Below are 13876 nucleotides of genomic sequence, written 5' to 3'. Positions count from 1 at the left end.
CTTCCAGCTGGTTGACTTCTCTCCAGTTTGTGCCCCTCCTCTGCCTGGAGCCCAGATCAGTGGGTTGGCCAGAAATGCCTCGCTCTGAATTGTCTGTGGCCTTTTACAGCCAGCTTGAATCTCTACTGCCATGCCCCACCCGATGGGTTCCAAGGAGGCTGCCTGCTTAAAAGCCACAGCAAGAGGTCGGGATACAAGGGTACTGCCTCCCAACCCTCACTCTGACCTTGAGAAAGCCACGGGGTCACGCTTGGTTAACCCCCTGTAGGACATCGGAGATTAGAGGCTTCATCCAGAATCCCATTAACATTTCTGGACTGTGCAGCTCAGAATCCCCAGCCCTAAAATATGGCAAGGCTCTGGCCAGAAGAGCCCTTTGGGGAACAACATTATGTGAATGTTGGCAACACCTTGAAGTTACCTGAAAAAAGGTAATGACCTCTGCATTCAACGATGTTGCATCTTGAAGTCTGAAGCAATAATATTTCAGAAGGAGATAGCTTTCCACAGTCAGCTCTCTGTTACAAGATAGCTGTCCCTCAGGAGAATCCACTGGATACCGGCTTGGGGAAATCCACTGGATACCTGCAGCCCTCATCAGAGGTAGCAATGTAGTGACAGACATACTATCTCTGATGAGGGCTGCCACTGAGCCATCTCCCTTGTTCAGCTTAACCACCACGAGTACCTAAATACCTGTGCTGTTTCTCACAAGAATGGAAAAATAAAACAATCCAAGTTTTCAAACACAGGGGACTAGTCAAATAAATCTGGTATATCCACACAGTGGAGCATGATACAGTCATTAAAAGTCAAGCCATGACCCTCTGTTTAAGACTGTGGGGAACCTCATTCTCATATGCAGACAGTCCCCCACTTATGATGGTTCGACTTGGGACTTTTCAACTTCACTATGGTGTAAAATTATTCTGCTTTTCACTTTCAGTATGGTATTCCATAAATTACATGAGATATTCAGTACTTTATTATAAAGTACGCTTTGTGTTAGATGATTTTGCCCAACTGTAGGCTAATGTCAGTGTTCTGAGCACATTTAAGGTAGGCTATGATGGTCGGTAAGTTAGGTGTATTAAGTGCGTTTTCAACTTGTGATATTTTCAACTTTTCATGGATTTATCAGGACATAGCCCCATGGTAAATTGAGGAGCATCTGCATTACTCTTGGGATACACATTGGTATCACCCCATATGGTCAATATATACAAAATAGATATACCAAATAGTTTATGGGGGTCATATGGCTTTATGTTAATATTATATTTAGGTTCAACCACATTTATTTAGTTTCAATATATTTAGGATCAATCCATTTCCATGATTTATAACAGCAAACTATTGTGAAGAAATTAAATAAATTTGAGTACATCTATACAACAGGATAGTATGGATCTCTAAAACAACAATGAGGGAGTTCTCTAAGAGCTCCAAGAAACTGGGGTGGGGAAGGGATTATCCTAAAAAGTGCACAATAGTATGTATGATATAGCTGCAGTTGTACAAAATAGAGAAAAATAAACACATATATTTATATTTGTTTGTATATAATTTACTTAGATATAATTCATAAGGACACTCAATAACAGAGGTTACTTGTGTGGTAATGGTAGTGGTGCTAAGAACAACTTGCCGATGAGGAACAGGTGTAAAAAGGGGAGTGCTCTCATTTTATAGACAGATAGATCAATCCATAGCAGTAATTTGGATAAATAATAATGATAATACTTCAATAAAGTTTATATATATTATATATGTTTAGTTTATATATTATATATTTACTATGTATTATATATAAGCATCATTGAGCTCATATATGCAAACTTTATTTTATATATTTATTATTATATAACTTATTTTGTATATATATATACAAACTTTATTGAGACATTATTTTACATACCATAACATTCACCTATTTTAAAGTACAATTCAACAACTTTTAGTAAATCTACTAAATGGTGTAGTCATCAGGATAAACCAGTTTTAAAACATTCATCACCCCAACAAGAACCCTGGGTCCATTTATAGTTAATCCTTGCTTCCAACCCCAGCCTTAGGCAGCCACTGATAGAATTTCTGTCTCTCCATATTTGCCTCTTCTTGACATTTGCACACCAATGGCACCATAGAAAAGGGGATGTTTTGTGTCCAGCTACTTAGCATGTTTCTTTGAGATTTATTCATGTTGTAGCATATATAAGTGCTTCATTCCTTTTTATTGCTGAGTAGTAATCCATTCTATGGTTACACCCCATTTTCTTTCTCCATTAACCAGTTAATAAATACTGCGTTTTTCTGCTCCTTGACCATTATAAAAAATGCTGCTATGAATATTTCTGTGCAAGTTTGTGTGTGTGTATATGTGTGTATTTTTTTAACCATGTGGTAAATATATCACTTTCACAAAATTTTTTAACGTTGCAAAAGATCAGTTAAATTGCAAATGCAATCGTATTAAAAAAGAGGTAGCAAAGTAATGTGTATGTGCATGTGCACATGGAATGATTTGATTCTGACAAATAAATAAGTACATAAAAAAGATTAGAAGGCAGAAAGCTGAAATGTTAACAGTGTTGTCTCTGGGTGATGGGATGGTGGATAATTTATGTGTTTGTGTGCTTTTCTGTATTTCACTGAATTTTCTACTGTGAATATAAATTACTTTTGTAATCAGAAAAAAAGCACAATGTTATTCAAAGAAAAAAATATCCTTCCTATTCAAGTTCTCCAGGGTCTTTACCTTTCTGTTACAGAGAGAGATTCTCACAATAGTCCACAAATGGGGAGCCGGGCAGGGGCAGCCCCTCTCTCTCCTTTATGATGCTGGTCACGGCACCCAGAAAGCTGCAGATCCCCAGTAAATACCAGTCAATTGTGGAGACCTCGAGATCAGTCTCTATGGCAACTGGGTGGGCCTGTAAGAGCATTGCCCCAGTGTGGAGATAGTCCAGCAGGAAGAACCTCCACAGTTGTGTACCTCAGGCAGCCCAAGGTCACCAAAGGACCGTGGTGTTTAGTTACCGGGCAGTGAAGTCAGGATTTCCAAGGCTTGAAGGCAGCTCTCTAAACAATGGAAACTTTAAAGTCTTAACTGATCATTTTGATTATGCCATTCCTTGAACTGCCATTTTTATTTAAACATCTGCAGATCAATATCATGATTCAGTATTTTTAAGAACTCCATTAGGCCAGGCAAGGTGGCTCATGCATGTAATCCCAGCACTTTTGGAGGTTGAGGCAGGCAGATCACTTGAGATCAGGAGTTCGAGACCAGCCTGGCAAACATGGTAAAACCCCATCTCTACTAAAAATACAAAAATCTGCCAGGAGTGGTTGCGGGCGCCTGTTATCTCAGCTACTTGGGAGGCTGAGGCATGATAATTGCTTAAGCCCGGAAGGCGGAGGTTGCAGTGAGCCGAGATCGCACCACTGCAATCCAGCCTGGATGACAGAGCAAAACTGTCTCAAAAAAAATACAACAACAAAAACAAAAAAACAAAAACAAAAACAAAACTCCACTTGAGAACTAGGTGTCTTTCCTCTATGTTTACCTCTCCCATAATTTCATCATATTGCTTCATAATTACTCACTTATCTGTACCAGGCCTATTGCTTACATTTGAAGGACCGGGAACAAGGGAATAATTAGAAGCCCACATTTCATATGTCTAAAACTTAGAAGTTATAAATCAAGCTAATACACTAATAAATAAAGCATGTCCTATCCTCCTTCCTTGCAAAATTGATCTTCAGAATGACCTGAAGGGCCAGGTCTGACTTCTGGTGTCTCTGGTTCCTCGGATTTGCGAGTGGAGACACAGAGTGCTAAGGAGTCGGCCCTTGGCCTGTTCCCTTCTCTTCCACCCCCGTCTTCCATCCCACAGTGAAAGGGGTCTTGCGTACATATATGTGCACATGGAGCCTGCAACTCCATTTTCCTCTAACCGTCCCACCCTCACACTCTGGATGTTCCCACTGCCCCCACACAGTAATCCTTTGGCCAACTCTGGCAGCATAGCCAATACCTGCAGCATACCCCACCCTTAGAAAAGATGAATGAAGAGACCCACACATGTTCTGGAGGCAAGCTGAGAGCTGTTTGGGTAAGGAATTCTGGTTTAGGAAATGAAACATTGTCTAGAAGGGAGGTGGGGTGCAGGTCCCAGATGGTACTTTCTCATGGCCCTAGGACTCTTGGCATCTAAAAGAGGGCCCTAAAAAGTGGGGAGGTCCTCTCTTACCCAAGACTAGTGAATACTGGACTGTATTCTCTCTAGACTGGGGTTTCTCAACGTTGATATTGTTAGCATTTGGGGCTGAATAATTCTTTGTTGTGGGGAGCTGTCAGAAGCACCCATCTTCAGTTGTCACAACCAAAAATGTCTCCACATATGTCCTCTAGGGACAAGATACCCCAATTGAAAACCACTGCAGGAGACAATAAAGCTCTTGACAACAGGAAAAACAACTGACTCACTTAGTAGCAGAGTGCGTGGCACAGAGTGGATGCCCCAAATATGTTTGAAGAATGAGTCAATGAAGAAACATTTGCTCATGATCTCAGAGGTATTCCTTGAAAGACCCTATTCCAGCTGGCTTATGAAATAATCCCACAGAAGAGCAGTCCTTACTCCCTAGGGTATAAATGATGAACAGGAAGAGGCATGAACACTATCACCCACTTAGGACCTCACGATGAGACAGGTCCCTCTGCTGGGTGGTGTGCTGGGTGCTAAGGAAGCTCCCCAGGCATTAAAGCATTTCATAGTCCCATCTTCCTATACCAAAGCTGCCCAGCTTAGGAGAAAGAGGAAGGAGGTGCCAGGGTGTCTAAACAAATAGGCACTCCCATAGGTCCTAGAGCACTGCAAGCCTCACGTGTTCCTTAAACAAGTCCAAATGTGATGCACAATGAGGGCTACAGTGCACATGAAGGGATGCTCAACCAACAAGGAGCTGTTATAAATCCTCTCATTCCCTGCCATTCATGCCTCCTGCTCTCACCAATGGGATTTTGTCAATCCCGTTCGTGCTGAGTCTCTCCAATCAACCAATAATGTTTACTGTTACATCAAGCCCATATTCTTCTCCAGAGCAAGCAAACAGCCCCCACTCTGTTTTCTTAATAATAGGTGAAGTCTTTCTTGTGTATATTCCACATTCCTAGCAACTGAACATGCATGGTTGTATCCAGTTTGCTTTAAGTCAACACCTGTGGGGCAGTCAGTGATGTTTGAATAAAGAAATGGAATTCTGACGGGCTCCTACACTTGGATCAAAGTGCATTACTGGTAGATTTTCCTGGCTCCAAGGGGACCCAGATTTGATTTCAGAATCTGCTTGTGCCTGTTTTCTCTAGGACAGCAGGTCTCAAAATGGTCCAAAGGTCCCTGGTGGGCTCAAGATCCTTTCAGGAGATTTATATGTCAAAACTATTTTCCCAGCAATAGTAAGATAATGTATGCCTTTTTTCACTCTCGTGTCTCACAGGTATTATTCATGAAGTTGTCCAGTGGTTTCCAGACATGTGACGATGTCATCATCCTGACAGCTAAATGGAATGCGTGTGTATGCGTGAGCTTTTAAATTATACTCAGTTTTAATTTCAAATACAGTGAATATGATGGATATAACCCACAGAAACAAACGTTATTTGGGGTTTCTATGACTTTTGAGTGTAAAGAGGTCCCAAGACCAAACACTTCGAGAACCACTGCCCTAGAGTAACGGTGCTAGCCTAACTTCTACATCATAGCAAGTAGGGAGTGGAGGAAAAACACTTCAAAGACTTCTGAGAGGTAGAGTAAGTTAGTGAGGGTAAAAACATGTACATTTTCAGAGTTTTATAACAGGACTGTCACTGTGACATTTTAACTGCAAAGTGTTCTTCAGGTTCTTCAAGGTAGAAAAAAAAAAAACAGGTCTAGGAAACAAACAAAAGTATTGATATCTTCAACAAAAGCAATACTGCCTAAATACAACATTGCTTGTTTGGAGCTCTACTGATGATCTGATTTGCAGTTTAACTAGCCTCGCCTCACCACCCCTAAACTGACCAAAAGTTGACTCCATGTGTTTGCATCTCCCAGAGTGTTGTCAAGGGTATGCAAAAACAATTAGAAGAGTGACTAAGAGTGTGTTTGTACCATGTGCAGAGATGGAAGAGAGAGCATGTGAAGCTTGTGATTTTAATTTTAACTACAATTTGGGGATTATCAGTGAATTTCAATTACCCATGCTATAGAATCAAGATATGATTATCAACATGAAGTATTCATTTTATCACTGACAAAAGTAAACAGATGAAAGAACCCATTCCCCCCAACTTTACCACCAATCCTTCAATCACTTTTTATTTAACCTTTTAACATTTCTTTACTTCTTTTATCCCCTCATATAATGTAGATGCTATCCCCTCACCCCCTGCCAGGTACCAAGGCATTTTGAACACAATGGAATCATCCTTCCTATGCCCAGCCTACTCAGAAGAGGCATAGGACAATTGCATTCATCTTTCAGAGGGAACAAATGAGAGATGAAATTCACCTTCCCAGATCGACATGGCCAATTGATGCCCAGGCCCAAACCAAGATGCTTCCCGCCCATATCAGAGCAGGGGTCTTCCAAATCCCTGCTTGAACAGGCACAAGCTGGAAACACTCACAGGGGTGGAAAGAGTTACTGAAGGGTGTGCCAGAGTCCCTTTAAGGAAAAGAGATAACTCCTGCTTTGTGCAAATGTCATTTCTAGAAATTGCATCCCCCAACTCACATATTGAAGGACATGAATTTTCTTGATTAAAATAATGATAATAGCAATAATAATAATAATAGATAGCTCAAGTAGAGCTCAATAGCATGTGACTAATGTGAAAAGTTTTACCAGTTCAAGGCTGGGGCAGCTAAATAATGGCCATAAACTATCGTGTGAAGCCAGGCGACTTCTCTACAGCCTGCTTATATCTTCTGTGCTATAAATAATTCAGAGTTTTCTTTTTTCTTAAATATCACAAAACCAAGTCGGAATCTTTATGTGAAGGATTCTGCTGTGTCCCTCTCTCCCTCCTCCCCTCCCTCCCTAGCCAGCCCAGGCAACTCCCTAGAGAACGACCCCTCAAGCTTTAACATTTATTCTTTGACATTTCAGACTATTTGTTAGGCAGAGCTGCCTTCTTGAGATCAAAGTCAGAAAATCTTGCCGAGAACTTCCGCTTGACCTTGTCCAACTGTGACAGAGAGGGTCTATTAACCCCTAAGCATCTGCTTCCATCCTCATCCAGAGAAATCCACTGATCCTCACCCAAAAGGGCAGCCATCTCTCTCACTCTGTTCGCCTGATACACAACACATTCAGAAGAGAGAGAAGGACAAGGAACCAAAAGATGTCCTCCACTAAGAGACAATAGTGACTCATAGGGACATGGCATTTGGGGCATCTGTCCAGGCAGGGTCTTTTACATGAGGATCAGTAAACTCTACTAGCTACTCAGAGACAAATATGGAACAAGGAAAGGTAACTTACCCCATGTCACTTTGCAAGTGGTAGAGTTGAGACTGGGATCCAAGTCTTCATTGCTGTGTGCTACCACTAGATGATGTCACCTCCACCAGCCTGGGCAGATGTCCAGGTTAAATGCTGAGGTCTCAAGCTCTTATGTGAAATGACTTACCATTTTCTTCTGAGATATCACAGTGAAGGTTTCCTGATCTTCACAAGAGTGGCTATCCATCAGCAACCAGAATTTTTTCTGACTCTATGTAGAAGGCAGAAGTGAGGGCTGAGCCTACAGCTGGGTAGCGTGCTGGGTGTGGTGGTTCCTTGATATAAGAAGGTGGGTGGTTGATGAACACATTCTGCTTGATTCTTCTTTAAAAGCTTCTGATCACACCATAACCCAGTGTTTTCTAACATGTGTGTGCTGAGTCTATTAATAGGTGTTAAGCGAAGAATGTTTTGTGTTTAATTAGAATTGGAAAGTAGTAGAATAAAGTTTGTTTACAGCAGGACTTCTTGGAGCCTTTGATATCCTAATGCAAACTGTGAATCTATAAGAGCTGGCCATACTGTGCAACATTCTCCAAAGTTCTCTGATGGATCCTTGGCATACCATGAGAGTAAAGGGAAACATTGCTGCAATCAATAAAAAGGGGAGCACTTGATCCTTACAACATCATTTTTCTAGTAACTGGTAGAAGAGAAAAAGATTTTTCTACAAGTTGGGGATTTCAAATTAAGGGAGAACCATATTGCAGGCCCTGAAGTTCTGCCCATAAAACTGACCAATTTATGCAGGGTAACAGTTGGTCAAGTGATTGACCCAATAAAATTATTAAGATGGCCAAAGACACCATCCTGAAAATGCACAGTGGGGTTACTCTGGTCTTCTTAATGACTAGGTTGGCCATTTGGTATCAGAGGTACTGTGCAACAATCTCCTGTTATGGTAGCAAGAAATGCCAAATTGATAGCCATAAAGATTGAACAATTCTCTGAGTCATTTAAACATGAACTTAGAATTTAAATTCTCCCAAGAAGGACATTCTCAGAATATGTTCTATATTGGTGGTGCCTTCCCTGCAGCCCACTGGCAGTGGGAGGGAACAGACTCAAGTTCTCCCTGGCCAGCTCTATATCTGGCTCCCTCTGAAGCAAAAGGCCTCAGTGAGGAGCTATGGTCCCTGGATGGGGACAACCAGAGAGCATCACAGATCCTGGCTGTGCCCTCCTGGCCAGGGTGAGCTGTCAGAGACTAGCACTCATGACAGAAGTTGTTTGATTTACTCTCAGGTTCTCTGTCATGTGAATTTTCTTTCAGAATTAACAGCAAGAGCATCCAGAGGTTCTGACAGAATATAATTAATAGGCTAGATTTAGTTAGTATCTAGCCAGTACTCTGGAATGTTCCTACTGTCACTCTTCCCTTGACTTTGGCAGCAAGAGGGCAGAGCTTGGAGACTGTCTGTCTGCCTCACTGCTGAGAAAGACTGGAAATTAGCCTTTGTAGGTTCAGGGGTCCCCTGTGTCACAGAGGCTAAATCCTTTCAGCTTAAAACTAGAGGACCCTCCATGTCACAAGGTCCCGACACGCTCCTGAACCCAGCTGTGAGAGGTAAATATTTCCCTAGGCCTGAGCAGCTGCTAAGGACCATGTCACAGGCTCTGTAGATCAGCCCCATCCCTGGAAGAGCACATGTGCTCTCCACAGCTCCACACCCTCTCTTCTTATGAGAAGTGCATTTTTGAAGGTCAGGATTTCATGACTTTTGGCCAAAGGCTATTGCAAGCCTTGCAGAGTAAAGAATACCACAATGTGATTTTTAAACGACATTACGGGGTCCCAAACAGACTGAACGTAGTGTGAGCTTTGGAGTGAGAAAGTAAGTGGTCTATCAGAACTCTGTAACAGAGGTATCACCAGGCCATATTAGACAGCAGTGAAGTCACTGTCCCCTTTACCAGGGCTAAGTCCTTGTCCTTCTCACTGCAGAATGAACTTGAGGACAAGGGAGGGGAGAATGTGTCTTTTTCAGGGAAATAGGACACTTGCTTCAGTGAGGTCTCCAAAGGCAGAGCTAGGCTTCATTGTGCTACCATGGTAACAGCACACAAGTGGCAGAAACTGAGGCAAAGACAGCCATGAAGACAAGCTGGTCATCATTGCAAGCCACCAAGGCCTCCAGCATTACTTACCAAAGCCAGGTTTGGTAGTGTTTTCTGAGCTGACATGATGTTCTGTCATGTCATGATGTATCTTCTTCTGGAAGAAGGCAAAAGTCAGCGACTGCCACTCTGGAATGCATGCCTTTGGGCAACCTCACTCCTTGCTCTGCAAACCCTCTCCATAGCTGAGCAGGGGGTTTTGACCACCCCTCCGAACTCAGACATTACTTGACATTACTCTTAGGGTGTGAAGTGAGAACTGCTCAAGGGTTTTGGCTCTCAGAAAAGCCAAGCTCCATTCTTCTTGACTTATGCCAAAGGTGCCAGTCTCCACCCATAGGTAAATCAAAGTCAGGTTCATCTATTTAAGAGAGGCTTTGAGAGGATCCTATTGGCAGAGGGTCATGAGAAAATACCATGATCCTGAGAAGGCCAAGTGCCCATCTGGTCCCATGTGGAAGGCTCATGTATCTTGGTTTGAAAATCCCACCAGAGCCCTCAGCTAAGATTTCTCTACAGCTCTGTTCTCTGGGTAACTTGTAACCCTGCCTTTTTCCTCTACCCCAGAGTTCCAAGTTCCTTCCCAGATACAACCCACACAGAACTGGGCTGGAGGCCTTTGACACCAAATCTGAGCCATCAGTACCTTCTACGTCCCTGTGGGATCTTTGCTCCTCAGAAGTGCTCCTGTCTTTCTTGTTCCCTTCTCTCAAAGCAGAGCATGCCCCAGTTAAAGGTTTGCCTCTGATATCTTCCTTTTTCCCCTCTTTTTGTCAATCCTCACCATTCCTGGCCCAGGAGCATACGGAACATTTGAGCAATGCATTCACACCCACCCAGAAGTCAAGCATAATGAGGAGAGAAGATCTAGCTCTCTCAGGCACAAACACCCAGATATTTTGTGACAGAAGGAAAATGTGCCCAAAAGAAAAGGGGCAAAAATGCAGAGGGGTGTTAGACCTTATCACCCATGCAGAAATCTCTTCCCTCATCAAGATTTAATTTCAAGGGAAACTGGGGTAACTCTATGGAAGTTTTATCCACTGAGTAGGAGAAACTGGAAAAAGAGCCCTACCCAAGAGGGCCTCAGAATCCTGATGGAATTTCAGAACCACCCAAAAAAGCAGACAAGGGACTTGTCTCTTGCCAGCATGTCTCCTTCAACTCACTTTTGGGTTCAAGTAGGGTTGAAGAAGGAGTCTTATTTAGCTCTGGATATATATTGTCAGATCTAGGCTGAGGTTTTCTTGGGAGGTGGGAAGTACAGGGGGTGGTAACAGTAGGATTTCTAAAGGCAAAATGCAGAACCAGAGCTATCCAAGGAATCCGGAGGCTGCAAGCAGCTTCACCCACATCAGCCAGCATTAAAGATTGGAAATGTGGTGGGTGGGGGAGAGCTGGGAGAGAGGAGGAGGAGAGCTCCAGGCCCTTGCTGGACAGTCCAAATGGAAGCAAGACTCCCCATTGTTCTCTACCTTCCTTCTGCCTCTGCTGTCACGCTTAAGAGTTTTCCCTGGGCCCTTCACAGAGAAGACTCCAAGCAGCCAGCATCGCCCCTCTCCCCCTCCTGTCTCTCCCTCCCTGCCACCTTCATTTTGCTCTTGCTTTCAGAGTCACGTTGGCAGCAATGTGCGAGTCTAGCCAGAGCACAGGAGTCAGTAAACCCTGAAGGAACAAAGGCTCTGGCTCTTTGCCTAATCCATGTCTGGCTCCGTGCAGAAAGCTATACAACAATGAAGTCGTCCTGCATTGATCTGCCTGCTCCTGAGCTTTCCCGTGGCATCCAACCCTCCCTTGCTGCCTCACCATTGTATCTGAGATGCTTGATCCTTTGCTTATACCTGGGCTTGACCTGAGGGAAATGGGACGAGCTAGGGGATGTGTCACAGCCCAGTGCTGTGCTGCAGTCACACCTGTGGCTGGGGAGGTGGAGGTGAGGATGTGGCTGCTGGGAGCTTGGCTGCAGAAAGGGATTCCCACACAAAAGAAGAGACAAAGGTGGCTAGAGGTCAGATGCTTGACTTCCAAATTCAGCCTGCTTTGCGTTTCGTCTTTTTGGGGTGAGCATTGCATGGCTGAGCTTGGACATATCAGGAGGTCTTTGAGGTGGGTTGAAGAAAGGTTAAGTGACGGTGGGTAGTTAGACGAGGCCCTTTCTTCTACTACCTTCCTGTCTGAAGCTGCTCATCCTTGCTCAGACCTGGGCAGCCTAACCTGCTATCCTAAGGATCAGGTTGGTCTCATCCTTTCTTCTGCCACCTTCCTATCTGAAGCTGCTCACCCTTGCCTAGACCTGGGCAGCCTAACCTGCTCTCCTAAGGATCAGGTTGGTCTCATCCAACAAGTCCTCCCCAATATCAAAGAGGCCATCATCGCTTGGGAATCTCACCAACTTTAAGACATGGGATTAATCTCAGATCTAAGCCCAACTGTGCTTTCATACACCCCAAGTCACTAAATGTTACAATGAGAGGAAAGAACATTGCAGATTTTTTTTCTAGTTTTTAAAATCACCCTGTCCCAGTGGTTCCAGAAGGAAGTCAGGGATGGTGCCCACCCCTGAAGACCTCTGAAAGACTTTTCTGTCTTAGGAGTGGAGTGGGGTTGGCGGGGAGCTATGATTGTGGAACACCTAGGGAGTAGAAGCAGAAGATGTGCTACCAGGAGCAGAAGATGTGCTACTTTAGGGGGCAGCAGAGTGGCCAAAAGCATTCTGATGTGTCAGGCAGGCCCCCTGTCAGTCCTGGTTCTGCCAGTTTCAAGCTGTGAAAACCTGAGCTAGTTATTCAATCTTTCTGAGCTTCAGCTTCCTTGTGGGTAAAATGTGACTGGTTCTGAGTAAGTGCTTCATAAAATACATAGAATTATTACTATTAATGCCCCACAGCAAACCCATTCTTGGGAGCTTGGCAATCAGTTCCAGGACCTGGTCATGTAATGCTAGTAAAAGAGTCCAGGCTCTCCAGGGCATGTCCCTGGAATGTGTTAGATCAAATTTCACCTTGTTCTACAAGATCTTATTGGTACAGTTGAGTTTCTCATTATCTAAGCTTCAGAACCAGCACCTGTCAACCACCTCTCTAGAATGAAGATCCAGAGAGCATCTGGCAAGTACCCTGGGTTCATGAACTGAGTCAGCTGTCAATCTGTGCAGCAAAATCCTACAGGACCAAAATGTAAGCTTAAGGTCTGAGAAAGTTACTGTGAAATCCTGTTGGTGAGATTCGAATGCAGGAGGTCAGGGAGCTGCAGGACTGGCTGGTTCCCTGAGCCACCCTAAACTGAAGCCAGTCCAAACTGGCATCTTTCTGGGCTGAGTTCAGCTCTCCGCATCTGCCCTATACCAGCTCTGACTTCCCTAGAGGCACCAACACTGGGGTAAATGCCATGAGACTCAACACCCAGCAGTAAAACATGGAAAACAGAGGCCTAGACTCCAACCTTAACCGGTTCCTCATTCTGCCCAGCAACCTTTCCATAGATCCCCATAGTCTTCCATAGTCTCTCCCCCTGTCAGTTCAGACGTTCCAACTCTCCTTGGGTCTTCTCAGTAGTGGCACAAGGCGTTGCCTCATTCTTTATAGACAAATGGAAGCCACCAGAGAAGAATTCCCTTACTTTCTTGCCCTATCACCTTGAAAAGACATTCCGCATCCTTTCCTCTTTTTGCCTCCTTCTCTATGGGAAGAGCACTCCCTCCACAAGGCCAGTGCTATCGCCTCTTCCTGAGCTGTGGATACTTTTCCTTCCCATATTCTCAGAGGCCATTTTTATCTATTATCTCTTCTCCCATAAACTGATAGGCTCCAAGCATTAGAACAAAATGAAGCTCAAATCCCTCCTATATTAAAAATGAAAGTTCTCCCTTGAACCAGTGTATCTCCTCATGGTCCCCAGGACAGTCCCAACCCTTCAGGCATCCCTGTTCCAACTCTTTCTCCCTGGAACCCTTGAGAAGAGATAAATGCAGAGCTTGGTCCACCCCTCACCCAGGCCACTCTATAGAGCAGGAGATTCCATTTGGCATAAGGGGGTCTCAAACCAAACTAGACTTAAATAGAAGATAAAGTAAGTGAGGATACATAGAAAAGCACCAGCCTAGCCTGATCAACTTCCTGTCAGACTGGAACATGAGCCCTTCTACATTACTTTACTTGTCTTGTCTCTACTTCCACAATGACTGAGCTCCAACAAGGAT

General features: G+C 43.8%; 1 protein-coding gene across 5 annotated transcripts in view; it reads right to left on the bottom strand.

Annotated features, from left to right (window-relative positions):
• Positions 1 to 13876, bottom strand: part of NTRK3 (neurotrophic receptor tyrosine kinase 3) — a 402674-nt gene that overhangs the window by 103551 nt on the left and 285247 nt on the right. The window lies entirely within an intron of this gene.

The sequence above is a fragment of the Chlorocebus sabaeus genome, chromosome 29 (assembly GCF_047675955.1).
Source record: "Chlorocebus sabaeus isolate Y175 chromosome 29, mChlSab1.0.hap1, whole genome shotgun sequence".
NCBI classification, from domain to species: Eukaryota; Metazoa; Chordata; class Mammalia; order Primates; family Cercopithecidae; genus Chlorocebus; species Chlorocebus sabaeus.
Note: the sequence above shows the minus strand (reverse complement) of the source record. Positions and strands in the feature narration are given on the sequence as shown.